Source organism: Eumetopias jubatus, unplaced genomic scaffold (assembly GCF_037043125.1).
Source record: "Eumetopias jubatus isolate StellerSeaLion01/CBP00866 unplaced genomic scaffold, mEumJub1_p1.0 scaffold_13, whole genome shotgun sequence".
Lineage (NCBI taxonomy): Eukaryota > Metazoa > Chordata > Mammalia > Carnivora > Otariidae > Eumetopias > Eumetopias jubatus.
Window position 1 is genome coordinate 8361896 of NW_028274819.1, and position 27912 is coordinate 8389807.

Genomic DNA, 27912 nt, shown 5'->3' on the forward strand with positions numbered 1-27912 from the left:
AACCCTCTTTGCATCCTTTAATCCTGAGCAACTGTCACTCTCAACTGCCAAGAGTCAAGAAACCCGAGGAGCACTGAGGGTAGGAGAGATCTCATAAGGCTGGGGGAAGTACTGACCAGTGGAAATGTAACCCCCAAAATTAACTGTGATGGCTTCCCCTGGGAGACCCTCACCTTCCCTTAATACAGTGGTGCAGAAGGGAGGTGGGGCTGTGTCAGAGTGTCAGAGGGTTGCTCCCGCCTTCTAGCTGGGGCAGATGCCCCCTGACAGAGGACACCTGCAGAGCTGGCAACTGAGGCCTGAAGCCCAAAGCAGGTGGGTCACTTCATGCTAGCTTTTCGAGCTGCAAGCCTTACCCCAAGGCAGGGGGACCAGCACTGCAGCCTGGGCCAGGAGGGAAGCAGCCTGCAGGCCTCAAAGCAGCCATGGCAGGAGCCAGCACATGCCTGGGAGGACCAGCAGGCAAGAACTGACCTGGAGTGTGACCAGAATGGAGCCAGCACCTCCAGCTCACTCCCCTGCATGCATGGACGCCACAATACAATGCTCACCCCTCATCTCCTGCCTTCTAAGCCACTTGAAATGCTGGGCTCTTCCTCAAACAGAGTGGATTCTACTGAGCAACCAGAGGTTTACCAGCTTCCAGTACCAAATTTCGTCCCTGAGAATCTGCTCACTGGGGTCTGGTCTCTATCTCAATCCCCAATTACTGTTGCTAATTCAGCAAACCTCTGTTGAGTGCCTACCTCTGGAGCCAGGGCTAGTTGCAAAGTTCAGAAAGATCTGGTTCCTGCCTTCTAGAAACTTAGAAGAGGGAACTGTATAGTATATTAGACTCACCACAGTATCTCTGCTTACTTAGTAAGGGAGGCAGGATAGCATGACAGAGCTCCGGAGGCTAATGGGCCTGGGGTGGGAGCCTTGCTTTTGCTCCTTACTAGGTCACTGAGCACGACTAAGATTCCTTGACTTCTCTAGATCTCAGTTTCCTCATTTGGGACATGCGGACACCACCTGTAACAACTTCACAAGATCAGCATGAAGATGAAACGAAAAATGCACGCCAGTGTGGGCCGCACTGCCCAGGGCACGGTGTTTCCTATGATCTCGCTTTTCTTTCGGATAGGAACCTGCTTCCCATCTCAAGGGGTCCTCTAAGCCCAGAGAAGAGCTATCATCTCTAAGAACTTGACAACAAGCACCAGTGGAGTAAAGCTGGTATTGCTTCTGGAACAGAGAAAAGTCAAATTTCTAGCATGGCTGGGCTGTCAGGCAAAAAGGACCCTCTTTCCTAACTTAAAACCGCTCTTGCCAAGAGGAGCGGGTGAATAAGAAGGCAGCCAGGCCTCTGGCTTCTAAGCAGCCCAGAGGAGGAGGAAGGTGTGTCTGCTTTTCCTCTCCTCGTGGGCCCCTTAACTCCTTCCTCCCAGAAGAGGTCCAAGAAACAGCCGACATACCAGTACCACATGGTGCCAAGGGCTGGGGGAAGCTCACACTGCCAGCCTCACGCTCTATTCGGCGCCGCCCGTACCAGTGGGTTACTGTAACCATGGAGACCAACAAGTTCCTCCATATCACAGGAGAGAGTCAGCCTGCCAGCAGCCCAGGGCTCTGGGGGAGGCAGAAGGCAGCCTGCAGCAGAAAGGTCTGGCTCACTTTACAGAGGACTGTGGGGAGCTGATGGGAGCCTAACCAGTGCAGCTGAGGTGCCTGGGCCTCCCTCTTCCTTCCTTTGTAGTGTATGTTTTTATTCAGCACATTGCCTGGCTGTATACTGTGCAGGAGCAAAGGGCTGGAGTCACAGATCTGCAGTGGGACCCCAGCTCCGCCACTCTGGCTGCTGGGTGGGGAACAGCTCAGAAGTGTGGTATGAAGAGTCACACAGATGCACACGCACTAAAAGCAAGGCTCCAGCTATCATGTAACATCTTCTTTTAAGGGATCCAGGTCAGTAAACACTCTTTCCCCTAGTTTATCCCAAATCCTTTTGTTCGAGGCATTATCCAGACATCTTCTTACTAGAGAGTGATCTCTCCCTTCTCTGGATCTCACAGCATCCTGTCTGGACCCGTTCATGTCTTCCGACTGACTCTGTGTTGCCACGCCTTAGCCTCCTCAAGCTCTGAGAGGTCAGAGACGGTGTCTTGCTCACCCTCGTATGCCCTTAGTGCCTAACATTTAGTACCTGCACCCAGCTGGCCCATGGTAAAACACTTGAGGAATAAAAATGGTACAAGTTTTTGATCCTTACAGGCACCCCCTCCTGGAAGGAGAGACAAGGGCAGAAGGAAGATCAAAACCTCTTGCCGCAAGACCCTTTTCTCCTCTTTCAAGACAGTTGTTGGTTCCGTCTGGCCTTCCCCCTAGACAGTGCTTTAGGGAGGGACCCGGGTCTGTCTGATTCATGGCCCACAACAATGCCTCTAGCGCAGAGCAGAAGTCTGCAATCACTACTGAATGAATAAATGTGTACGAAGGAATAAATAAGAAAACGTGCAGGGGCATCTTCATGACAGTCTTTGGGCCCCACACCAATAACCCGCATCTGTGCCCTCTGCAGGCAACATCCAAGCGGGTAGGAAGCCACAAGATCCCCTCGCCGAAGGATAGGGGGCTCCTATGGAGCGTTAGCTCCACGAACAAACTTCCTCAGGTGGTGAAGAGGCCCTTGGTGCTCTCTCCCAACACAATGCTGGAGGCAAAAGAAGTCACCAAGGTGGACTGGAGACAGACTCAGAACACAGGCACAGTCAGGGATGCGAGGGCTTATGCCCCCACACTCCCGTCCCTGACCCCCTCAAACAAGCCCAAGCCCCCGCCTTTCATCTTGGGGGGAGTCCTCTTCACTGAACTTCCTGATGCCCAACAACCACTGGGCCCTCCCACTTGAGACTGCTTTCTGCCTCTCCACATTCAATCTCACAACTGCTTTGCTATCAAAACCACTGTGTCTTGCTGTGACAATGCAAGGCAGCGCGGGCCATTCTAAGAGCTACTGATTTGGGGGAGTGACAATGACTTGTAGGAGACATTTATGCTTTGCCACACTGAGAGCTCAGCTTTCATATTTCCTCCTTGAACTGATGTAATGACTGTAAGGCCCTGTCATCCCTAGAACGCCAACAAAATTCACCCATACACACCTGCCTCCTGTCCTGCACAAATCGGCTTTCCCACCCTGCCCCCCACCCCTCCCCAAGCTGCCTCCTGTTACAGAAAAGCAAAGCAACTAAAAACGGCAGCTGGGGAGCTCAGTTGACTCACCCAGCATAATCATCTCCTCCTAGAATCTCCCATCTTCTCCTGGGGTTTTTGCCAACACAAAGTAAAAAAGAAGCATGAGATCTTTAAAAATAAAAACAACAACAACAACAAAACCCACAAAAAACCTCTCTCAGCATTTATGCAACAGCCTTTCTACCTGAGTGCAGATTTAACCCTTTGTATTTGCCCTTTCCAGCGTGGTTTCCTTAGAACGTCCTCATGCCGAGGAGCAGATCCAGCTCCAGGCTGGGAAACAGGCCTTCTGGGTCCTCTCCAGTTCCAGCTCCACACTGGAAGGTGCTGAATAAGACATGTGCCTCCTTCCACTGCATCCTCCTCTGGAAGTGGAAAAAAAGACTGCCTCCCTAGTCCTCCAGCCTCAAAGCGGGCATTGGAGGAGGAGGAGGAAATATCAGAACACACACAGTGGGACAGCGCTTGCTGCCCCAGGAGCTGTGGCCAGAGGTCGGAGCTCAAGCAGGGGAATGAGCGAGGGAAACCACCTAAGGTCATCACTGTTCTCTCACCTCAGAGCAGTCCCCACCTGGCCGGGCTGCAACGTGGCCGCCCCACTTATGTGACCATTACAAATCCAACTGGCCACTCTGCATGAGCAAAGCCCCCGTGGGGCTGCTCCTGCTCATAGGCGGAGGTGTCATCTTCCTCCGAGCGGGTGAGTGCACCTGAGTGGTGGCACTGGCTGTTTCCAGTGCCTCCTGACAATGAGTCCAATCGGCTAAAATTGAGAATTTGGTCTCACTCATCCCTTAGAGGGATCGCAGGAATGAGTGTAGCTCTCAGACAACCTTTCTGGGTGGGAAGTGGTACCTCTGTGTGTTTCTTTTTGTCTTTGTCATTTGGTACCCAGAAGGACAACTTACTTTTTCTAAGAGATGCTATGACTACAAACTAATGAGAATACTTCCACAAAGCACATGCAAATGTGCTGCGGCACACTGGTCAAGAAATCCCCAACTTACCAGAAGTTCCATCTGGAGAAGAACAAATGGTGGCTGTGTCTTAGACCCGCTCACGAGGGCCCACCATTGTATCTGAAGCAGTATGTTAACCACACTTAAGATTTAAACCATAGCCCAGAACGGGAGAACTAATTCAAGAGTTCTGCCTTGGGACATGTCTTTGCTCCCCAAGCAGCACGGGCAGCAGTAACCGAGGCTCTGTAACCTTCAAACCCTGGGTGAGGGCCTAAAACAAGGGGACTGGAGCTGGGGGAGGGGGCTTCAAAGCATTTCGGGTGGTCGGGTAGGAGGCAGGGTATGAGGAGAAATGAACCCAAGCAGAAGTGAGGAATGAGGCTGGAGTTTCAAAAGGAATTTTGAGTGGGTACTGCCTTACAGGAAAGAAGGGCTAATTCTGGAAGACCACTCTAGCTCTCTCTCTTCCAGCTAGAGAGAGAAAAGGGAGCCTGGGACAGTCCCCTGACTTATCAGGGGCAAATGCTCCTTAGAATGATCTCCCTGCTCGGCACCTGAAGCCAGGGATGTGCTTCCCATCTACCTCACTGGGCCCACTGTGGCCTCAACCCTGGGCCAAGGACAGAGACTGCAGGACCCTGTTATTAAGTGGCCACGGTCTGGGCAGGTGCCTTGGCTAGCTGGTCAGATATTTGGAAGAGGGCTCATTCGTCCGAAGTTAGGTGGAGAAGACTGGAAAGTTTCTCAGTGAGACTGTGTGTATGTCAGCTTCTCCTTGTAGGCCTCAGTGTCCCCTAAAGCCAAACACTGCTCATTTTCTGGTGGCAATGGCAGCTCTACTCAGGACGCCCTAGTTGTTCGAGCAGTTCACCTAGGGAGCAGAGAGGATGGTAAATGAGAAGACATTATCCATTACAAGTGCCTTCTTAACAAGCACTTTCTAATAGTTAATTAATCTTTTCAGAGAAAGTCCTAGGAAGAGTCTGAGCTTTTTTTTTTTTTTTTAAAGATTTATTTATTTATTTGAGAGAGAGAACGAGCGGGAGGGGCAGAGGGAGAGAGAATCTCAAGCAGGCTCCACACTGAGTGCAGAGCCCAATTTGGGGCTTGATCTCAGGACCCTGAGATCTCAACGTGAGCTGAAACCAAAAGCTGGACGCTCAACCAACTTAGCCACCCGGGTGCCCCTGAGAGTCTGAGCTTTCTGACCTCTGATATGAACCTGGGGACAGGGGTCTTTGGTACGGATTAGCTCAGCGCTGGTGGAAGCCCTCTGGAACTAGAACCACCAATTAACAGGTGGTGCTGGGGAAAAAGGGGGCCACTGCTGGGCACTGTTAAATGTTCTATTACACAGACTGCATACAAGAGAATGCTGGTTACTTTGACGGAGACAAGCAGCCAAGTCTCTAGCTCATCACCTCCGAATTCACCTAGAGAGGGCAGGGAAGAAAGGGTGCCTACAGAGGCAAACAGATCCTCCCCCAACACATCCCAAAGGGCAGCTCTAATTACCAATAGGCATGGTGGCTTAAATAAAGATCTGAAGACTGAGAGAAAAAAACCCACCCATGATACCTCTGATCAGAGGAATCTAGCTGGGTAGCAGGAGGCCACTGCTACCCATTCTGCTGTTCTATCTAGTCCAAGCAACCACCACAAAGACCCCACAGGCAAAGAAGGGTTCCTACTAAGAGAAAACAAAAGTTATCAAGTCAGAATTTACCAAATATCAAACCCCGTCCAAAATACTTAGAACAATGCCTGGAACATACTAAATGCTCACGACATGCTGGCTATTATTACTCTAATTCCATATGCTTTCCCAGCTTATTCTGTAGGTTACCAGAAAAAGATAAGATTTTTGGCTTTAACTTCTTTACCTAATGCTCACCACAAATGCTCCACAAATGTTCTCTATCTCCAAAAAGAGATGGATCTTTTCGAACCGGCCTGGGAGAGCTCTTGAGATGAAGAGCAAGTTCTGCTCATCTGTTGGCAAGGCCTGGACTTGGACTTGGGTTTCTGGCAGAGCCAGCAAAGGCTCCAGCGGCTCAACTGTTTTATCCCTTCCATAAAAGGCCACTCTACTCTGCTCTGATAAAAAGCACATTAAACCTACACATCCCACCCTAGGAAAATCCAGTACACTGCACAGCTCCCATGATATACAATGTCAGCAATATTGCTGATACTTTCTAGACATATGGACCTGGAAGCTTACAAATCAGCAGTCGAAATGGGACATGTGACTAGCACTTAGGAAATGGACACACACAATTCACACACAGTGTGGCTAGAGTCCCTGGCGTGTCCTGAAGAGGGCTGCCTCTTCAGTTGTGAGACAGGGAAGCCTGCGTGAGGGGAAGGGGGAAGGGTGGTGGTGGAAACTTAGCTGCACTCCCAGCTCTGGGGCGTCTCTGGCTCAGAGACTCAGCAGCCTTCCCCGGCAGCCAGGCTCCCAGCACCAGCTGTCCTTCACACAACACAACAAGATCACTGTTTGGGAAGACGGGATTTTCGGCGTTGGGTTTTGTATCCATGAACTAGCATGCATCTGTCTCGGGGCAGTTTCCCGAAACAGCTGCATGTCCTGGGCCCCCTGCAGCCAGGATTTGAGATACAGGAGAAGAGAAATGAGACACCAGAAGTAGGAATTCAGGAAGAGTAAAAGCAGGAAGTAATGAAACTGCCTTCTTCTCACCCCTGTCCCATGGGAGCTGACTTTCCCTACCTGGTCCCCACTAAGGAGTCACATACACCCTCACTTACAGCAGTCCCTGCTTATCCATGGGGGATATTCTCCAGGAACCCGCCCTCCCCACTCCGTGGATGCCTGAAGCCACAGACGGTACCAAACCCTAAATACAGCTGACCCTCGAGCAACACAGGTTTGAACTGCACGAGTCCACTTATACACAGATTTGTTTCCACACAGAACAGTACGGTAAATGAATTTTCTCTTCCTTATGACTTTCTTAGTAACAATTTTCTCCAGCTTATTTTAAGAATATAGTATGTAGGGGCGCCTGGGTGGCTCAGCTGGTTGGGCGACTGCCTTCGGCTCAGGTCATGATCCTGGAGTCAAGTCCCACATGGGGCTCCCTGCTGAGCAGGGAGTCTGCTTCTCCTTCTGACCCTCTCATGCGCTCTATCTCATTCTCTCTCTCAAATAAATAAAATCTTAAAAAAAAAAAGAATATAGTATGTAACGCATATAACATACAAAATATGGGTTAATCAGCTGTTCAAACGATTGGCAAGGTCAACAGTAGGCTATAGGTAGTTAAGTTTGGGGGAGTCAAAAGTTATAGGCGGATTTGCAAGTGTGTGAGGGTCGGCACCTTGAACCCCTATGTTGTTGAAGGGACAACTATATACTATGTATTTTCCTATAGATACATACCAATGATAAAGTTTAATTTACAAATTAGGCGCAGTAAGAGACTGACAACAAAACTAATAATAAAATGGAACAGTTTTAACAGTATACTGTAATAAAAGTTATGTGAATGTGCTCTCTCAAAATATCTTCCCGTACTGTACTCCCCCCTTCTTGTCAGCAAGTGAGTGACATAGCAGTTAGGCTACTCCTGACCTTCTGACGGTATGTCAGAAAGAGGACCATCTGCTTCTGGCCTGCGGGTGACCACGGGTAACTGAAGCTGCAGAAAGCGAAAACTGGGTAAGGGGGGACCACGGTACCTTCCTTGGCACACCCAGGCTTCCTCCTGGCGTCTCCACCTCTTTACCCTGACAACTCTGCCACGTCAAGTGACCGTGGTATCTAAAGCTGATGCTGGTTACCCCATGAAGAGATAACCAAGGTCATGTGAGCTGGCCTGACACGTTCTGCTGCACTTGTTTATAGGCAAGAGGATTAAAACAACCTGTCAGGGGAGGGAAGGGGGCAAACCCTGTACACAGGGCAAGCACTGGCAACACGGCCCAGAGGCCTCCTGCCAAGAAGTCTTTCGCTCAAATATAAAGCAGAAATCTCTCACCAAACCCCAAACCAGCTAACTATGCCAAATACGCTTACGATCCAGTGACCTTGAGGCACTGCTCAATTCTTCCAATGTTCTTTGTATGAAAGGTTAATATTAGGGGTTTTTTTTGGGAGGGGCGGGATAGAGTAGAGGGACGGGCAGCATAGTACCCCATGAAGAGCCCCAAACTTAATTCATACCCAAGCAAAGCCTTTCTGGCCCACCAAGAAATGTCTGAGGTGTAGGGTTTACACAAAAAGGAAGGTTCCGAGGGGGTCTTTGGATAAAGCAAGCACTCAGTTCGCAGATGCCTACAGGCCCAACCAGAAGTCAAACCATCCAAACAGAACTTCCTACAACCACTTCTTGCCTACTCAAAGTCAGAACTGGGAGGCAAATTAGGAACAGCTCCAGGGCAGAGGGGCTCAGGCAGCAGAGAGTCTGGGGACCTGATGAGGATCAACCTCTCTAACCAGGGGGTCAACTTGACAACGGTAGTACTAGCCACAAGACACAGAAAGGAGAAAGCGAGAGGTGAGCACCTGAGCCTGTGGCTCCAGGCAGCCTAAACTCCTGATAGCAATGTGGCAGAGAAGCTGGTCCCTGGCTCTGCAAAATGAGATTCTCTCTCCCATGCTCCTCTGCAAAGCCATTTGTCACAGCCCCTAAATAACCAATCCTCCCCTCTCAGCAAGCTTGGGCTACTCTGGTCTGGTCTCTGCCTCAGGCACTTGTGCCTTAGCAGCAGGGTATTTCCATTTGGGTGTTCCCTTGGCTGGCTGGAGAGATGGGCAGAAGAGGGCTAAGGTGGGCCCCCTTGTCTGGCCACCCAGGGGGGAAAAGTGAAACACCTGCTGGCAACCTGCGCTCCCTCCCCCAATTTCCCCTTCTAGCAAAGGGGAGCAGCTACCACTTTCCTAACCCTTTACTCACAGTTTAGGCTGAGGCCAGGGAAGATGTACCCCTACTATGAAAACGGAAGGTAGCAGTCTGGCTTAGGAACTAAGAAACCTGGCTTAGGGAAAAGAGGGGTATTGTGCTACAAGGGATTCCAAGAATAACCTCCCCAAACCATCCACCAAGCTCTTCTGAAGAGCAGGGGTGTTTAGAAGCGCTTTCCATTTCCCCATGCAACACAGAAGAGGGTGGCCTTGGGCAGACACACACCTGGCTGGGTCACCATCTCCTCTAAGGAGCCCTGGTCTCCCTAACACCAAGTGAGTCCACACCTGCCACAGAGAACCAGCCCGATATGGTTAACGTGCTCTGGAGTTCACATACTCACTCGTGCATTAATCTTCCTCCAGACAGCTGCTGTCATGCAGGGCAGTGAGGCGGGCTGACTCCCCGCTTGGAGCCTCTGAGCCGGTCACTCCAGTTTGCTTGGTACTTTTGGGGGTGGGACGGGGGAGGAGGGGGAGGACAGTGGGGGGAGGAGGAGGAGGAGGAGGAGGAGGAAGGGAGATTATGATTCTCTATTTTCAAGCCCCGCCCCTAAAACCAGGGAGGGAAGCAGCTGAGTTCCCGCGGTGGCGGGCGTGCTCCAATCTCTGGGCACTACAGAGCCAACCAGCTGCATAAGGAACTCTGGGGAACGTGCACATCAAACACACTGGGAAAAGGAGGGGAAACCAACACGGGTAGAAGTGAGCTGGTCTCCTGCCAAGAACTCTGAATGGTATTCCTATCAGAACTAGAACATAACAGGAGGTGGGCAGGTTTATGGTCCCTGGGGAAAGGCAGGAGGGGAAACAGTAAAAGCCAGGCCAGCATGGGAACAAAACTCACTCCCTGGCAGGAGAGGGGACAGCCCAGCCATCTGCAGGGCAGCATCTATATGCGGTCAGAAGCGAAACACTGTCCCATGACGCCCTTCTGGGGCAGACAGTCCATGCTCTAACCTTAGGACAATTCACACGCTTTGCCAGCTGCGCCCTGAACCCTGCAGTTTGGAGCACGGTCATTTCTCCAACCTTGTAAGTTAAGGTCTGCCACTTGCGGCTGATGACAGGCCGGAAGGGGGACTCTCACTGGCTGGCTAGTGCAAGCTACTCTGTGACCAAGGGCAGAACAGAAGCCACAGATGATGGCCCCTCCCAGGGGGAGGAGAGAGCTCCTCCTTTGCCAGAGCAGAGCCCAAGGCTGCCACAGAGAGGTGCTGTTTAGCGACAGAAATGTCTGTCCGGAGTGTCAGGAGGGACAGCCACCAGGTACTTTCTCCTATTTCTCACCAAATGCTACCGCCGGCCTCCACAGGCTGCCTTTGGAAAAGCCGGTAAGAACCTCGGGCGGCAGCCAAGGCCTCTGAGTCCCTCCCCCATGAGAAGAGGGAAATCGGGCCTGCCTCCTGGGCCTGAAGCAGCTCCCCGGCGTGCTCAGCCAGCCTGCTCCAGAGCTAAAGCCGGAGTCGCCCCACGACTGTGGCCTCAGCTTCCTCTCCACCCAAACCAGCACGTAAAAAACCCATCCAGTCCCTCACTCTACAACATGGGGTGGGGGGCACCAACAGTCATGTCAACGGGGCACTCGGCACTGGCAACAGGAAGTGACGGCTTCATAGTCAGATGTGCCTCCCCCCCACACACCTCATTTATATATATCTATCTGTGCGCACATGTGTGTGTAAATGTCTATGTATGTATATATACGTACACACGTAAAATGGATTTTCAGTCCAGACCCACATGGCTTCTGGATTTTTCCTTCAGCTGCATAATGAGCTGGCTGGCTCCCTTTCCCTGCCTGCAGCTCCAGCCTGGCCCTTGTCCCTTCCTAGAGTCTCACTCTGGGCTCCAGCCAACTTCAAATGTAGAATGTTCTCTCAGACCTCCAGGCCTTTGCTACAGCCTCCCACTGCCTGGAACACTTCCCCTCCATTATCCACTCCCATTCGTCCTGATTAGCCTCTGCTCGGACATCGTTTCCAGGAAGCTTTCCCTGCTCCATCCCTCTGATTTCACAAGGTCCCTGACACACATCACTTCAAGCCTCTTATACAAGGACTTCGTGGCTTGCTGAAGGGCCTACTCCACAACTCCTGGTGGCTGCCTTGTTCACCGTTACACAAGACTGAGAGCAGCCTGAGGGAAATTTCCAGGACTTAGGTCATCTCTGCGTCCCCAGTGCCTAGTACAGGACCCGGCACCTAACAGGCTCTCCATAAATGCCTTCCTAATTCATGAGGGAAAGTCAGGGTCAGGGTCTTCCTGCTTTTCCCGGAGTCTCCTCACCTGATAGCTCTCAGCACAACTCTGCCCCATGTGAGCCCTCCAACCTGGGTCAGGACTAGAATGCTTTCAATCCATTCCCCAAGGCCTCCTGACACCTCTACGGACGGAGCGTCTGGCAGGATCTCAGAACTCATCTCCGGTGTGTGGAGTGGGGCCTGCTGCCCTTCCACTTGTCCTTTCCCAGTCTCCCTTCTGCCATAAATAAGGTCTGCAGGTCAGCCCCTACGCAGTCCCTCCAAGCGGCAGGGCTGCCTCTGAAGTGGAAGCAATGGGGGTATAGTGCCAAGGTCCCCGAGAGAGAGTGATTCTAGACCCGGTCCCATTCAAATAAGTTACATGACCTTGAGCAAGTCATTCACCCTCTTGGGCCCTGTGTCTCCCCACCTGTAAAATGAAGGTCTGTCCTGTGTGGGCATGAGGGTTTTCAGTGCCTCTGTCCTCATAAGCCTTCCAGCCCTGTCCCTGAGACGGTAGCAGGAAGTGGGCATGGTCTGCACATCCTGAAGACCACATCCTGACCTTGGTTTACTTTGGGTCAACCTGCCTAAAAGTCTGGTTCCATATGTAATACGCCTTGGACACCAGGCTCACACACTAGAAAATCTCCTCTGCGTATGGCTGAAAAAGTTAAAGTTAACTCAGGTGACTACCCCAGACTTAGAAACATTACAACCCTGAACTCAGGGTGCCCTAGGGAAGGATCTTCTCCTTCCCTAGACTTCATTTACCCACAATTTATAAGCTCCTCAACCCTCCCAGCCTCTCTGCCTAGCATGAGAGTGGCTCCAAGGCACAAGGGAAAGGCACCGGGACACAGAGTCTATTCCCAGCAGGCCCCGGGGCTCTGCACACCGAGAGTGAGCCATGCTGAGGAGATGCAGCCCCGGCAGAGTTCTGTGGCACACCTAGCACCTAGCCCCACCTGCAGCAGGATTCCCCAGCAGCCTGGTTCCTCGGAGAGCTCCTGGGTGGGGAGCTGCCCACCTGACTGCCCTGGACAGGTGACCCACGAGGAGAGACTGGTTTGGCAGAACCCCAAGCAGCAGTTTCAGTCTCCCTGCCCCATGTAAGGGGGGTGGGGGGCGGGTCCCAGCAGACCAGTCCAACAGGTCCTGTTGCCACCACCCTACACAGCTAGTGCCTTCTGCACCAGTTCAAAAGCAAGAGAATCAAAAGTCAGGTGGAGCTTTCATACCCTGACACAAAGACCAGGGCATTAAGAAGAAAGGAGAAAATGGTCATCCTCTCATTCTTGCCCTACCCACAATGGTCCTGGAAGACATGGTCTCAGATCTCATAGTTCTTGGGTCAATTCAGAAAAGCAACTGATCTCCCCCCGAGATGCTCAAAGAAAAATCTGGGTTCTTGTCATCACCAGGCACTGAGATGGTGTGAAATTAGTTCTTCCTGTGCCATGCTCCTGAGCTTTTCTCCCACTATAAATAACTCCAGCTTTCTGATACAGACCACATGATCTCTCTAACTCTGGACAAGATCCCCAACACTCAGTGTACCTCTGTTCACCCATCCAAAAGAGAGAAGGATGAGGCCAACTAAACCAGAAGCAACAATGTAGCCAGAGATGCTGTGTGTCAGAGGCAAGAACAGAATTCAGCAAAACCAGGAGGGCTTGCTTCCTGGCCCTGGTCCCTACCTTCAGGAAGCCAGATAGGGCTCCCTCAGCCTCGTGTTCTCCCTGTATGGTTTCCTCTCTGGGTTCTTAACACAACCCAGTAACAGCGTTAACCTTTCTCCTTATCCTCTCACCCTGAAAAAGTTGTCTCTTTCGTCATTATTACACTTATTAAGACATAAATTAAGACTTGTATGTCCAAAAACTGGAGAGAGAGGTGTCTGATTTACAAATCCATATGGACACACTCCCTTAAGGGTGGCTATAAGTAAAGAATGCCTATTTTAGAATTTTTCTGACTTTTAATTTCACAAATAATTGAGAGATGACCATGCACAAAGTCTCCAAACGACTCTCAGGGAGGAAGGGATACAGAAAAAGATAAAAACAGCCCAGACTTCCAAAGGGCTGATTATCTAGTAGGAGAGATAAATAAGCACAAATCACACAGTCCAATGCAGGACCAAATCCAGGAACCAAAGTTAACAGTCCACCTATTCCCCCCAATTTACTAGAAGTCTATGGCTTTTGTTCTTTTTCAGAAGAACCATGGGCGACGAGATCTGAAGATCGCAGGTCTCGCTTCTAGTTAGGACCACGAGTTCTGCCAGGATCTATCTAAACCCTGGGGCTTCAGTGAATGGGGATGCCCACCCATGGAGTCAACCACGGTGAGTCGTGGATGCTGGCATAAGAGGAAGCCAACCCAGGGAGACTCACTGAAGAGTCAATCATTTAGCCTTCCTGGTCTCCTCCCCATCTGGAGACTAGGGACAGGCCTAACAGACAAGCAAGGATGATAGGGGAAGAGCTTAAACACAAAGTCAAAAAAGTTGCTCAGGACTCAGGTCATGGAAATGAAGTCAGAATAAACCCCTAGCAAGAGAACAAAAGAGGGTGCTCTTGGGTAAGTCTGCAAGGGATTCCTAAAGCTCTGCATCTAGAACCCCCATCACAGTGCTGTGAAGAGGGAGGCACATTTATATATTTTTCCTTTTATTTCTCAGTTGTTGGTTGTCAAGCCTGATCTCCCCCCTTAACTCCCACTCAATCAGTACCAGAGCTCAGTCCACACTGATCCCGGTTTTTAAACAGGACCCTCACCTATCGGGCTACCAGCAGTGGCAGAGCTCTTCCGGAAGGTGGTAGGTAGGAACAAATACTCCTGAAAGTACCTGGAAAGAAATAAAATTCCCTAGACAAAAAGAGAAGATTCTGTGCCATTAAGAAAAACAAAAGTCAGTCATTTCAGGGCCTGCGGATAAAGATCAAGGCCCAAGTCCTCCTCCATTGTGGAGGAAAACAATTCTGAAGCCAGTTCTAACTTAAAAATGGGAAAAGCTGGTAAGAGGCTTGGTCCAAATCACCTCAAAAGAAAATCACTCCTGAAATTAAAAAAAAAGGAAAGAAAGAAAGAAAGAAAAAAATAGGAGAGGGAGAATGGGAATTGGGTTTGTTTAAAACCTTTCCAGTAGATAGCAGATTAGCTACACAAGACCCTTCCGGAACAGTTTACCGTGAAGAATGTTCTAATGTGCGCATTCTGGAGGTGCAGCCAGGAGCTCAGCACCTACACACGTATTACTGAGAAAATCCTCACACCACAATCATGACTACGGTGTGCCGTCAGTGTCTGACATTTGTCACCGGGGTGGGTTAACAGCGCAGGTTTGGCAGCCTGCCCTGGCGGCTGTTTCACAAGCAGTTTCTGTGGTTTCAAGAAAGGCAGGGTGTTTGCTTTTAAACACTATCTTAAAAATATATTTTAGAATAGAGTTCAACCATTCCAAGATAGGAGGGAATGAAGAGCAAACCAAATAAAGGAATCTGGTTCTACCAAACACAGAGGGAGCACACAGCGGGGCAGGGGAGGGAAAGACATATTCACCACGTGCACCAGAATGGCAAGGAAAGCCGACGCCACCAAGCTAGAAAATAAGGACACAGAAATGGGGGCACTAAAGACAGGAGATTAATCCCTACTCAGCTCTTCAGCTCTCCAAAATAAACTTACCTGGCTCAAATCTATTTGTTTATTTAAAAACGAAATGAAATAAAACCACCCCAACAGTTCCGCATCAATGCAAAGGACTGTCATCTAATCAATTAGCAGCCACACCTCTCTGCCAGTGTGATGTGGTAATTAAGGTAGAGATCTTTCTCCCTGGGAATACAAGTACAGAAGGGCCGAGCCCCTATGGGCCTAACCCATTATGACAGCCTTTTTATTAGCAAGAAAACACTGCCATGCACTCTCCAAGGAAGCGGTGGCCTGCAAAACTAAAGAACACCTGTGTGTGAACAGCGGCTACCTCCGCTAAGAGATAAAAATGTGCTGGAGGTGGGTGTGGGGAGGGGAGAGCACTCATAAGGAGGCCCACAGTCTGTGCTTCTCCAGGTAATTTATATGGACCTTGGTTTCACCCCCGGAACAAAAAGATGGGTTCTACGGTAATTCAGAAATGGCATATAACTGTGATCTTGGAGAAGCGAATCAGGTTTGAACACAAGTACAACTCTTCTAGCCGGACTCCCTCTTTCTCTGCAAGGGCAACAAGAGGGGCACAGGTGGGTAAATGAGGCTTGAATTAAGGGCAGCAGTTCACCACTTTAATTCCATGCTGGCATCTTAAAATAGCCTTACAGTTTCAGAACTTTGCTAATAAAAGTCAAAATGCCTAACAGGATAAAAGAAAAGGCACTATTGCCCAGGTGAGACAAGCAAGTAAATCAAACCATAAACTCCTAAACTCAAGTTAATTAAAATCCCACAGAGGGGCCCAGAACAATGACTCTAAGGCACAAGTGCAGAGGTCTGGGAGAACCATAAGCAGAGCTATGGGGACTAACTTCAGGAGAGAGCAGGGAACCAAAAGAAAGACCAAACAAAAAGGAAGTAGTGGCACATAAAACAAGCAACGGGATAAAGAGGCGTAGCAGGACGGCCAGAGCTCAGCTCCCAGGACTGAACTGGCAAGTCCCAAATGCACACAGCGGCCTGGCACTACCAGCTACAGTGCTCAGTGCCCTTGGCAGACAAGGCTAAAAGCAAGTTGCTCTGGGTCTCCGTGTAAGTGGCACGTAAAGCGTTGTAAAGGGAGAACGTTATTTTTGTGATAAAATGTACACAGTTAAGATCCACACACAAGTTTTTTTTTTTCCTTTTTGGGGGGACTGGGGGTATGGGGGAGTGCCTACAAAAAGAGTTCTAGAATTCCAGCAACTCATGGGTGCTACAGAGCAGGACAGTCAAATCTAGGAATCTAAGCTGTCCCATGCTATGAGGTATTTACTTGTTGGTTACCAATTTTAGGTCTCAGGACTCCAGCTTTTCTGAAACAGTCCTTGAAATTCCAGAAGATGAGAAGACACAGAAAGGACAATCAGAAGCCAGGATTAAATAATAAAGTTTAAAAAGAAGTTTCCCATAGCGCTTACATGGAGCAGTCAAGACCAGGGAGGGAAGCCCAGAGAGCCGCATCTCACCCTGGGGCCACAAAGGGAGAAGCAATCTGGGGCAGAAGAGGCCATGCACCACTCTGAAGGCAACCTGGGAGGCAGGTTTTACCCCACATTGACTAGGAGTCAATCCTCGGGGATGTCTCTACCTCCTACTGCGTGGACACAACTGAAGCAGAACCACAGTCAAGAAAGTTCTGTTCTTTTTTTTTTTTTTTTTAAGATTTTATTTGACAGAGAGATAGCAAGAGCAGGAACACAAGCAGGGGGAGTGGGAGAGGGAGAAGCAGGCTTCCTGCTGAACAGGGAGCCTGACATGGGGCTCCATGGCGGGACCCTGGGATCATGACCCGAGCCGAAGGCAGATGCTTAACGACTGAGCCACCCAGGCGCCCAAGAAAGTTCTGTTCTGACACCGACACACACCGGACCGCTCGGTTTTGTAACCTTGAACAAGTTACTCAGCATTTCTGGACCTCTTGTTTCCTCATCTGTAAAATAGTTAAGACCTACCATCTTACAAAGATTAAATGGGTTAATCAATGTAAGACAGCTAAACAAGTGTCTGGGACAAACTAAGTGTTCAATACATGTTGGCTATTATGATGTCCATAGCTAAAGCCAGTGGCCTCAGTGCAAACCATGCCCTGTGAGTGAGAATGGGCAGGGGTGGTCGACGCTTCAGGTACTCAGTCCGTTCCCTTTTAGAGTTCCCCAACCACTTGGAAAAGTAATGTACTAGAGGGCCATCCAGGAGGCACCGTTACTGAGTCATCGCGTTAGCTAATAGAATGAACAAATCTCCTTTGAAAGCAAAAGTCTATCTTCCATACAGAACAGCGGCCGAAGAGAGAGAGAAAAGCACATCAAGTTCAATTCTGGAATTGAAATGAAAGCCACATGTGAATCTGAAAAGAAATAAGCTTTGTGTAAAAAGCAGAGGATTATGGGGCTGCTGAGTGATGGGAAATGGAGCTATAATCCTGCAAGTCTATACGTAGACTCAAATTGATATAAGTTAAGCACTTGATTAAACACTGTTTTTTAATGACCCAATGAGAAGTGATTCCGAGCATTTGCTTCAAGCTGGTGCAAGTGACTATTAGAGGAGGCCCCAAGGTCTACCACTAGCTGCCCCAAGGGAAGCCTTCCAAAGTCAGAGAGTCCATGGACATTGGAGGACAAGTACAAGCAAAAGGGCAAGGCCGAGAATGCGAAGATACTACGTTACTGCTATTCTACCTGTCCCTTAAAGACTCATTGAGCATAGATAAAGTTTACACCCTGTTACACACCAAGTCTACTTACCTCTTACAGGAGAAAATAAAGTGTATGTCCGTAAAGTGTGGGATTTGGCTAGCATGTTTCATTAAGAAACAGGGCCAACAAAGAGTTAAGCACAGAAGAAATAGGAACAAAGTGTGTGGGCTCTGCAGCCACCCAGGGAACAGACTATCGGGGTGTTCTCGCCGTAGTGAGCGACTGGAGCCTACCGGCCTTCAACTATTACAGGCACCAAGGTTCTTCAAGGATAGAAGCTAAGCAAGCTTTGCAGTTTTCAAATTTGGAATTGACCAATAGCCAATGCATAAGCTTAAAAAAAAAAAATCTGTGAAAATGAAATCCAAGTAAGCCAAATGATCTTTTTAATGGGAAGAGAAAAAAAAAAAAGGCCAATGCTCCATATTAGGAGGAGGAAAAGAGCCAACTTTGGTCAAAGTCCCTTGGGTCACTGAGAACCAGCTTCCTCAGCTAGAACAACTGCAAACCCAGGCAGCAAGTACGTTCCTGCAGCCCAGCCAGCACTCAGGGAATTGCACAACAAAGGCTCAGTATGAGGTCATATCAAGTAACCAACCGATTGAGGACAGGGATGATCAACCCCATGCTTGTCTACAAAAGATACTCTCACACTTATGTCTAGAAACCCTTTACACTCTCTTTACACTCTGAACTACTAAGGACCTCAAACAGCTTTTGTTTATGTGGGTTATAACGGCTATTATAATTAAAACTGAGAAGATGCTAAACTATTAATTCATTTAAAATATTACTAAGCCCATTACAACTACACGTCTTAATAATTACACTAACATCAACTAAATATCATCAGAGTAAAACCCGCGTGAACATATTTTTTTAAGATTTATGTATTTATTTGAGAGCACGCACGCACATAAGTGTGGGGGGGCAGAGGGAGGAGGAGAGAATCTCAAGGAGACTCCCTGCTGAGTATGTGGGGCTCAATCTCATAAGATCATGAACTGAGCCAAAACCAAGACTCTGAACTGACTGAGCCAACCAGGCAACTCCTGAGTTAACTTTTAAAATGTAATTAAAGCTACAACACGGATGAACCTTGAAAACATTATGCTAAGTGTAAGGAGTCAGACACAAAAAGACAAATACTGTATGATTCCACTTACATGAGGTCCCTAGAGTAGTCGAATTCATAGAAGGTAAAATAAAGGTTGCCAAGAGGCTGGGGGAGAGGGAGACGAGAGTTCTTGTTTAATAGATAAAGAATTTCTGTTTGAGATGATGAAAAATTTCTAGAAATAGTAGATGGTTATATAACATTGTGGATGTACTTAATGCCACTTGACTTAAAAATGATTAAAATGGTAAATTTTATGTGTATTTTACCACAATGAAAAAACGGAATTAGAGCATAAGGCCATGGGAAGATTTCAGGTTACCATATTTAGGGAACATTCTATAAACTAACCAGTATTCTTCAAAATTGTCAAAGTCATAAAAGACTTGGCAAGACTAAGAAATGGTCACAGATCTGAGGAGACTATGGAGATGTGACAATTAAATGCAATGTGGGAGCCTGGAGTGGGTCCTGAAACAGAAAAAGCACATCAGTGGAAAAACTGATGAAATCTGAACAAGTTCAGTACTGTGGTTAATAGTATTATACCAAGGTTAATTCTTAGTTTTGATACACGTTCTGTGGTAATGTAAGATGTTAACGCAAGGGGAAGCCGAGTGAAGAATGTACAGGAACTCTTTGGGTTAGTTTTGCAACTTTTCTAAATTTAAGATTATCTCAAAATTTTTTAAAGAAAATTAACTGTTTAAAAAAACCTCCCAAGGTCAATGCTCTGTATTTGAAGGAGAAAATGAGCCAACTTTGGTCAAAGTCCTTCAGGTCACTGAGAACCAGCTTCCTCAGCTAGAATGACAGCAAACCAAGGCGGCAAGTGCCTTTCTGAGGCACAGCCAGGACTAAACAGGGGCTGGGAATTGCAAAATGGTTTTTTATGAAATTACCAAGAAATCAACCAACCAAAGCCAGGAAAATTAATCCAAGTTTTGTCTACATCTGTGATTCTTACACTTTTTAGTTTCAGAAATTCTCTCCAACTATTAAAAATAATGGAGTCCCCCCAAAAGCTTTTGTTTATATGGATGGTATCTATTAACATTTACTGTAGGGGCGCCTGGGTGGCTCAGTTGGTTGGGCGACTGCCTTCGGCTCGGGTCATGATCCTGGAGTCCCGGGATCGAGTCCCACATCGGGCTCCCTGCTCGGCAGGGAGTCGGCTTCTCCCTCTGACCCTCTTCCCTCTCGTGCTATCTCTCATTCTATCTCTCATTCTCTCTCTCTCAAATAAATAAAAAGAATCTTAAAAAAAAAAATTTACTGTATTAGAAATGAGAAAAGACTTAAATATGTATCCATCCATTTAAAAGAACATAATAAACCCATTACATGTAAACATGAGTTACTTATTATTTTTTAAGATTTATTTATTTATTTGAGAGAGCATGCACATGCAGAGGGGGAGGGGGAGAGGGAGAGACAGAATCTCAAGCAGACTCCACACTGAGCGCCGACCCCCATGTGGGGCTTGATCTCACGACCCCGAGATCATGACCTGAGCTGAAACCAAAAGTCAGATGCTTAACTGCCTGAGCCACCCAGGCGCCCCATGAGTTACTTATTTTTAATGAAAACAAACAAAAAACCAAAAAACTATTTGCCAAACCACAATTTCACAAGTACCAAAGGAAGTCCACCCCACGAACTAATCTCACAATCCAATCAAAACACAAAATACCAAAAACTCAAAAAACCCCACACTAAAAAACTAAAGAAACAAATGAGGAGCACTTGAAAGAATAAAGAGAAAGGGAAAACGGGAAAAATAAAAAAAAAATTAAGGAAAAAGAGGGAGGGTGAATAAACAAGCCACAGATAAAACAATGAAAAACCTCAAGGGGCCAATGCTGTATGTATTACAAGAAGGAAATAAGTTAGCTTGGGTCAAAGTCTCTGGGGCCCAGACAGGACTATACAGCAGCCGGAATTGTAAACAAGGGCTCCTTATGAAGTCATCGCAAGTAACCAACCCAAGACAGACGATCAACTCAAGTTTTGTCTACAAACAAAGGTTCTTCTCATTTTTTGGTCTCCAGAACTCTCTACACTCTTTAAATGAATTACCGAGGACTGCAGAAATCTTTTGTTTATGGGGGTTATACTTATCGATAGCTACCTTATTAGAAACTGAAACGGTAATTAAAAAAAATATTTTTATTAATTCATTCAAAATAATAAGCCCACTACATGTTTATATGGAAAACCTATATCTTTGTGTGAAAAAACTGTATTTTCTAAAACAAAATTAAACTCATGGCAAAAATTGCATTGTTTTACATTGTTGTACATCTCTTTAGTGTCTGGCTTAATGGACGAAAGCTGACTTCTGCTTCTGCATTTGACGTGCTTCGATCTGTTGTTCTGTTGTAAGACATAAAGAAAATCTCATTTCATACAGACCTGTAGTTGGAAAATGGAGTTTAACAGCCGTTCAGATACTGAGAATTTTTCTTCTTCAACACCACACCAAAACTCAAAAGTAGTAGTTTTTTAAAAGTTAGTTGCAATGTGCAATCTGAGATTTTATCAATGAATTTTTTTTGGTGTACTTTAACGTTAAAATTCATTGGTCATCTTGCATTTTTTTGAGTGGCTCTTTTACCTACTAACAATCTGGGAAATGTTCCTTCGTTGAATTATACAGAATTTCCAAATACTGACATTTCATACAATATCAAAAAATCACATTCCATTAATTTTACAACTGGTCTCATCAAAAAAGTCTTTGACAAAGAAGTTTTCGAAAATTCTCATTTTTGCCTGAAAGCTTGAATTTTATCACTGGCAATCGTGACAGACTCAGTTTGTTCAATTTCAAGGAAATGTCCACTAAACATTCAAGTATGAATAACTACAGTTTATCCATCAGTTGTTCTTTCAAGTAAAAATGATGATCCATACAGCTGGTTCAGCTCCAACACACTAGTGCATTTTCTCAAGACAGTCACTGTACTATGGTATCCAGCAGCAAGGCTCCAAGGATCCTTGGCATTCCATCACTCAAAATATTAAAGAGACTTTTATTAGAGGGTTGAGATTTAATAAAAATTAATAATTTTTAGTGCTTCAACCAAGACATTCTTAAGTGAAAATGGCTTCTTCTTCTTTTTAACTGCACACGCAGAGTGGGAAAGAAGTCCGTGACTACCACCACTGGTAAGAGTCTCGTGCCACTCACTGCCTTGATTCATGTTATGATGGCGGCAATATTCTCTGCCATTGCTTCTGCACCAGTCGTGCAAATGGATGAACCGTGAGAGTCAAAGGAGTCATTCAACCCCTTGCATATTTATCACTACTTGTGTTCACTGCTGAGCATTCACATAAAAGAAAATTCTCTGAGGCGTAGTTGGTGCGGACACAGGTTGAGCCGTGTCTGTAAATCTGCTCATTTGTAAGGCAAAAGCACGATTCTGCAAACAAGATAGGAACTCAGTCTTTGTATTTGTAGCTAGATCTTTAATTCGACGAGTCATGGTAACACATGAAGTGCTCCTGCCCTGGATTTTACTGACTTTTCATCCAGTGGGCATTCAGCAATGTCTGCTGCTCAAGACTTTATTAGTCTCTCGGCTATTGGGTGGGCCTTTCCAGCCAAAGCAATGTCAAAACTTATCTGGTAAGATTCACTGACTTTTTCATTTCTAGGTTGGAAAGCTGGAGCAAATTCTGGCTATTTAAGGAGCTCATGGTGTGTACACTTAAAATACTCAATTCCTTTTTCTTTAAGCTCTGAATGATTGGTCTTGACATGATGTTGCAACTTAACTGGCACTATAATACTACACAGACGTGTTCTGTTGCATAAGATACGATAAAACGGCTTTCCTTATAATATTGACTCTTTCAATAACTTTTCATTTCTTATTAACAGTTTTGCCTAGATTCTTCAGATTCCTCCCATTCACTTGTTGATGTGTCCGTTTCAGTAAACAGAGATTGCAAGTCTTCTAATCTCCCTTATTAAAGCCAACAATCCATCCTTAAATATAAGAAAAATATGATAAATTTTCCTGTTTTAGAATAAAGTGCTAAAATAAGTTGTAAATGAAATTTTTAAAATTAAAAGCTTTCCCCAAAGCTTTTACAAGTAAGTTTTACAAGTTGTACTTACTTCTTGTTGTGTTTCCTCGAAGGTGCCAGGAAAATGCTGGGATTTCAAAATAATGATTTATAGGACAATAATGCGGTTTACAGGGATTACAGCAGGCACAACTGAAGACAGCTAGTAAGAGTACAGTAGAAATACTGAGAACAAACTGAGTTCATCATTGCAAACTTCCATATTTATACCTTCAAGGACTACCTTAAACATTCCAGAAAATGCAAGAATACAGAAGCACACATTTCATTAGTCAAGAGTGATGATGTCAGCACACATCATTCAGCCTCTGGAAAACTCCACTGTACATCAAGAGAACAAAAGTGAAAAAAGGCAAATAATGCATTAATGTTGTGATGAAACTCATTTTGATTTCACGTACCATCGAACGGGTCTTAGGGAGCCCCAGGGTCCTCAAACCACACTTCGGGAGCTACATTCAATATCGCATTATCAGAATTAACAAGCGCCTCCTTAGATCTCTCTCAAGACCAGGGTCCAGTGTTGGAGCATTCCGGACAGGCCACAGGAAAACAGCCCAGAACTAGCTTAGACCCTGTCACCAGGGAAACTGGGATGCCGACCCTAGTAAACTGTCAGATTGCCAAGCCTGGCTTTACTAAGGAAGGTGGCTCCAGAGACATAAAAAGAAAATGTTTTCTAAAGCAGCAAATCCTTAACTTTATAGAAATCAGAGGAATAGGAGAAAGGACTGGGTGGTTCTGGGATTCTAGACATGAAGGAGATCTCAGACTATCAGAATTCCTCTCCTGGGCCATGCCACAAAAGAGGCATAAGACAGGTCAGGCAGAACGGGATATGGAGATGAAAGCCTGAGATGGACAGTGATAATGAAGGAACAGAGTTCAAAGAAACCAAACAGAAAAAAAGGAAGTGAGAGAAGTCAGCAGAGGGGTCAAAAGGAAGAGGAAGACACAGTGAAAGAAATATTCCCTGATGAGCTCTGAGGCGACACTGTTACCTTTCTCCTTGGCAGCAGCTGCAATGTGAAAAAACGAAGCAACTTACTTGCTGTTCTGACCAGGCATTCAGGCTCTAGAAGCCCCAAGAGATAAACAAGGAACCAACTGAGACCAAAATCTCAGCCCAAGATTCAAAGTCCGCAAACTCCTAGGAGCAGCTGAGAAATGGCTGCGACCCTTCCAGGCCTCACAAAGGTGGGGGGGCGGGGCTTTCTTCTCACTTAAGGGAAGCCAACAGAGATAATAAGGACTGGCCCCTGAAGGCCCCTTTGCTAGTGAAAAAGGAACCTAAAAACCTGCTCAGTTCCCATGTGGTCTTTAAGAAAACAGGGAACTTTCTCCTGTTGCCAAAGGGTAAATACTGCACTTGAAGAAAGGAACGTGAAAGAAATCCCATGGGCTTGCTCAGCGGGCCTCTTGTAACACCCGGATCCCAGCACTCAGAAAAACCCATGCCTTGGTGACTTTGGACTTGGCCTTCCAGGCACTGATGAGGCTGCACATACACCACCACCACTCACAACACAGAAATATGGGTAAGCAGAAGGTAATGTTTTGGGGTGTTTCTTTTTTTAATCGCTAAAATCACCTCATACTGATATCATGTAAATAAATGCATCCCCATTTTTTAAACTGATCTCAATAGTACCTAAATCTCTCCAACAGCATTCTATTCAGATAGCTGGTTGGCTCAAAAACAAAAACAAACAAAAAAACACACACAAAAAAACAAAAAAAACAACGAACTAAAACAATGTTTAAAAAAAAGATTTTATTCATTTATTTGAGAGAGAGAGTGAGAGAGCACATGCAGGGGGAGAGGGAGAAGCAAGCAGGCTTCCCACTGAGCAAGGAGCCTGATGCGGGGTGGGGGGGGGAACAGACGACACCCCAGGACCCTGGGATCATGACCTGAACTGAAGGCAGATGCTTAACCAACTGAGCCACCCAGGTGCCCAAAAGAAACAATTTAAAAAAAAAAAAACTGCTGGAAAAAGCACCTAAGGGACCCTAATGACTAAAAGAAACCAAGATTCTTTCAATCAATTCAGAGAAATTCCAACACATCTTGACCTGGAGTTGTGTGGTGCTCAGACAAAACTCACTGAGTCGGTCAACTAGAACAGTGACAACAATGATGATTATGTCCTGCCAGGCATTATTCTAGGTGCTTTATATTCATTACCCCTTTTAATGCTCACAATAACTATACCTACAAGATAGGTACTACCATTACTCCTTTTTTGCAGATGAGCAAACACGCCTGGAGCAATTAAGTAAGCCCAAGGTCATAGTAGGGACTGTCCAAGATTCCAGTACAGGGAATTGAACTGTAGAGCCTGCTGTAACCACAACACACCTCTTATTGGAAGTCCCCAAGTACTGGGATCTCTTTTCAGCTCTGCCATAGGCTCAACTCAATTAGAATGCTATTGCTAGACCAAGCAGGCCTGAGGGGCCCCACTTCCTGTGACTACAGAACCAGTAATTCAAACTCTTGTGGGCAAAAACAAAGCAACAAGCCACAAGTGCATCCAACACGACATGCAAAGACACTCAGATGATGGCCATCTGTGGAGGGGAGGTGGGGAAGTGATGGGGGGTAGGGGAAGGCCAGCAGACCCTCGGGTCTAAAGAGGGTGCAGGAAAAGGGGGCCACCCTCCATACAGGTATCAGTAACCAAAACAAAACCCTCAGTGAAATGGTGCTCAGGAGAAGCAATGAGTAGATCATTGTAGTAGAGACAGGAGCAGCCCGTCCCCAAGGGCAGGGGCAAGGGCCGGAACTAGGTTTGCAGGTGGTTTCACTCATTAATCACCAAACTTTCGAACGTGGGAGTTTTCCGTTTAGCGGGGGACTGGGAAAACAATCCTGCTGTATTAGTAGCGCTGATGGTCATAGGAGCCTCAGAATCCTATGTCCTTTCCCGGAGAAAGATTTCCTGCCACTGTTCAGGAAGTGCCAGCACATGGTGACTGATGACTCCCACCTTTCCTACAGGTACAGATCAGGAACAAACTCACACTGTTTGGCATGGCTGAAGTACCTGCTGAGCTGCCAAAGACCAAAAACTATTCTCTCCTTTTTTCTTCCCCAGCAGGCCTGGACAGACAGTCCCACTGCATCAAGCCAAAAGGTGTGGGGTCTTACTGGATTTAGCTGCCAGATCACAACAGCCAGGAGTCTGTTCCCCATCCACAAACCACAGACCCAGTCCCTTCTCCCTGGCCAGGCTGGAGGGTCTTCTGCCAAGCTGTGACCTGCGAAGGGGGCTCAAGAACAAGAGCTGTATCTTACAGAGTCCAATGAAAGGGGTGTAAGACAAAGTTGCCCTGAGTAGCCCTCGGTGTAGAGAGAGCCCGCTCATATAGAGAAGCCTGGCTCAGAGACTGTTCAGTATTGGGAGGGGCTGGGGGAGTTCAGAGACCTCATCTAAACTCATCCCCCAATGAGCAGAGCCCCAGAGGAGGCAGACCCTGGTATGGCCAACTTCCCAAAGAGCACATAGGAAAATAGGCCAAGGCTGCTCAAAACCAGCTTGACTGGTTCTACTGAGAAGCCTCTGGTCTGCTCCGCCTTATGTTAAAAAAGAAAAAGGTGGCTTGGAGCCAATCATTGAACACGCCCCTCCGTTTCTCCTCTCTCCCTGCCCCCCTCCTGTCTGCTGTCCCTCAGGACTCACCTAGCCATCAATACCAGTGTCCATCCTGCCCTCGCCTACCAAACCTGTGCTTACCCCGCTTCATAAACCTGACATTAACCATCTGATGAGCAAAACGAATTGCATTTGTTTTTGCCCCTTCTGCCCTCATTTTCTAACGAGAAAGGTAGGGATAATTGGAAGTAGGGAGAAAGAGTGTCTAGGGACCAAGAAACTTAAAACCCTCTAGCAAAAGCAGACAGACAGGTGAAGGCATCTGGCCTATTTCTACTCCCTAAAGGATGAGCAGGCCTAGTGGGCAAGAGAAGGAACCAGGATCCCCCCTTCACTGAAGGATCACTGGAAACCGAGAGGTCAGGTTCTCTCATTGTGTTGTTTCAGAATCAGATGCACCATGGCAGCCCAAAGGACAGCAAAGGCACTCAGCGGCCAACACCAAAAGGGCTGTGGTGGGGTGGTGACATTCTGCTCCGAGAGCTAGAGCTTTCAGAGTTAACGTCGAGAGAGATGGCCTCTTCCCATGCCAGAAGTGGAAATGGGTGGTTTCCTCCCCCACAAAGTTTGTAAAGGCTTACTCTTCCCTCTGCTGAGACAGAAGGGGAAAATGCACAGATAACACTGCGGTGACTCACTCGTGTTTGATGAAGGCTGTGAGAAAGCCTGGAGAATCCAAGCTAGAAGTGCAAAAAGGTACAAATGCTGGCATCTCCCAACAAGAGAAGGAAACTCAACCACCTATCTGGTTTGTCACTTTGCTGAACTTCCGCTAGAGGAGGAAGGCCTAGGTTTAAACTCCACCCACCCTTTCCCCATCCCTCTGTTTTTGCCTTGCTAGGCAAGTGGCAAAACTGGCAGCACCACCAGCTCCGAGAGAATCGAACCCTTTCTCCATCTCCTCTCACCACAGCGGCCTCTAGGAGCCCCAGTCTACAGCTTAACCAGGCAGCAGGGGCTGGAGCGGGGGGGGGGGGGGGGGGGGGTGCCTGGTGACTGCAGGAAAGCCTCATCAGGCAGTCTTGGGGAAGGAAGGACAACCACCCTCCTCGCCCTTTCCATCTGCTGAGGTTACTTCATCCCGATCCATTAATGGGCTTCAAAGTGCTGCTGGGGGGTTGGGGAGGGGGGTGGCGGAGAGTCCATTTAGCAGAGCTATGATGGGGCCAAAGGTGGCGCCCAGCCCCCACCCCTCTTGTCGATAATGGGCCACAAAGTCTGAGGCTTGGCTGCACTCTAAGCATAAAATATTCATTCCAGTTGACATA

General features: G+C 47.3%; 1 protein-coding gene and 1 long non-coding RNA gene across 9 annotated transcripts in view; both read right to left on the bottom strand.

The window, feature by feature from the left end:
• MARK2 (microtubule affinity regulating kinase 2) overlaps positions 1–27912 on the bottom strand; it is a 55706-nt gene that overhangs the window by 22410 nt on the left and 5384 nt on the right. The gene's annotated exons all lie outside the window — the stretch shown is intronic.
• LOC148162592 (uncharacterized) lies at positions 16711–27576 on the bottom strand. The gene is made up of 2 exons (XR_015766619.1): positions 23017–27576; positions 16711–22884 (listed from the first exon to the last, which is right to left on the bottom strand). It is a non-coding gene; the product is annotated as an uncharacterized LOC148162592 (long non-coding RNA).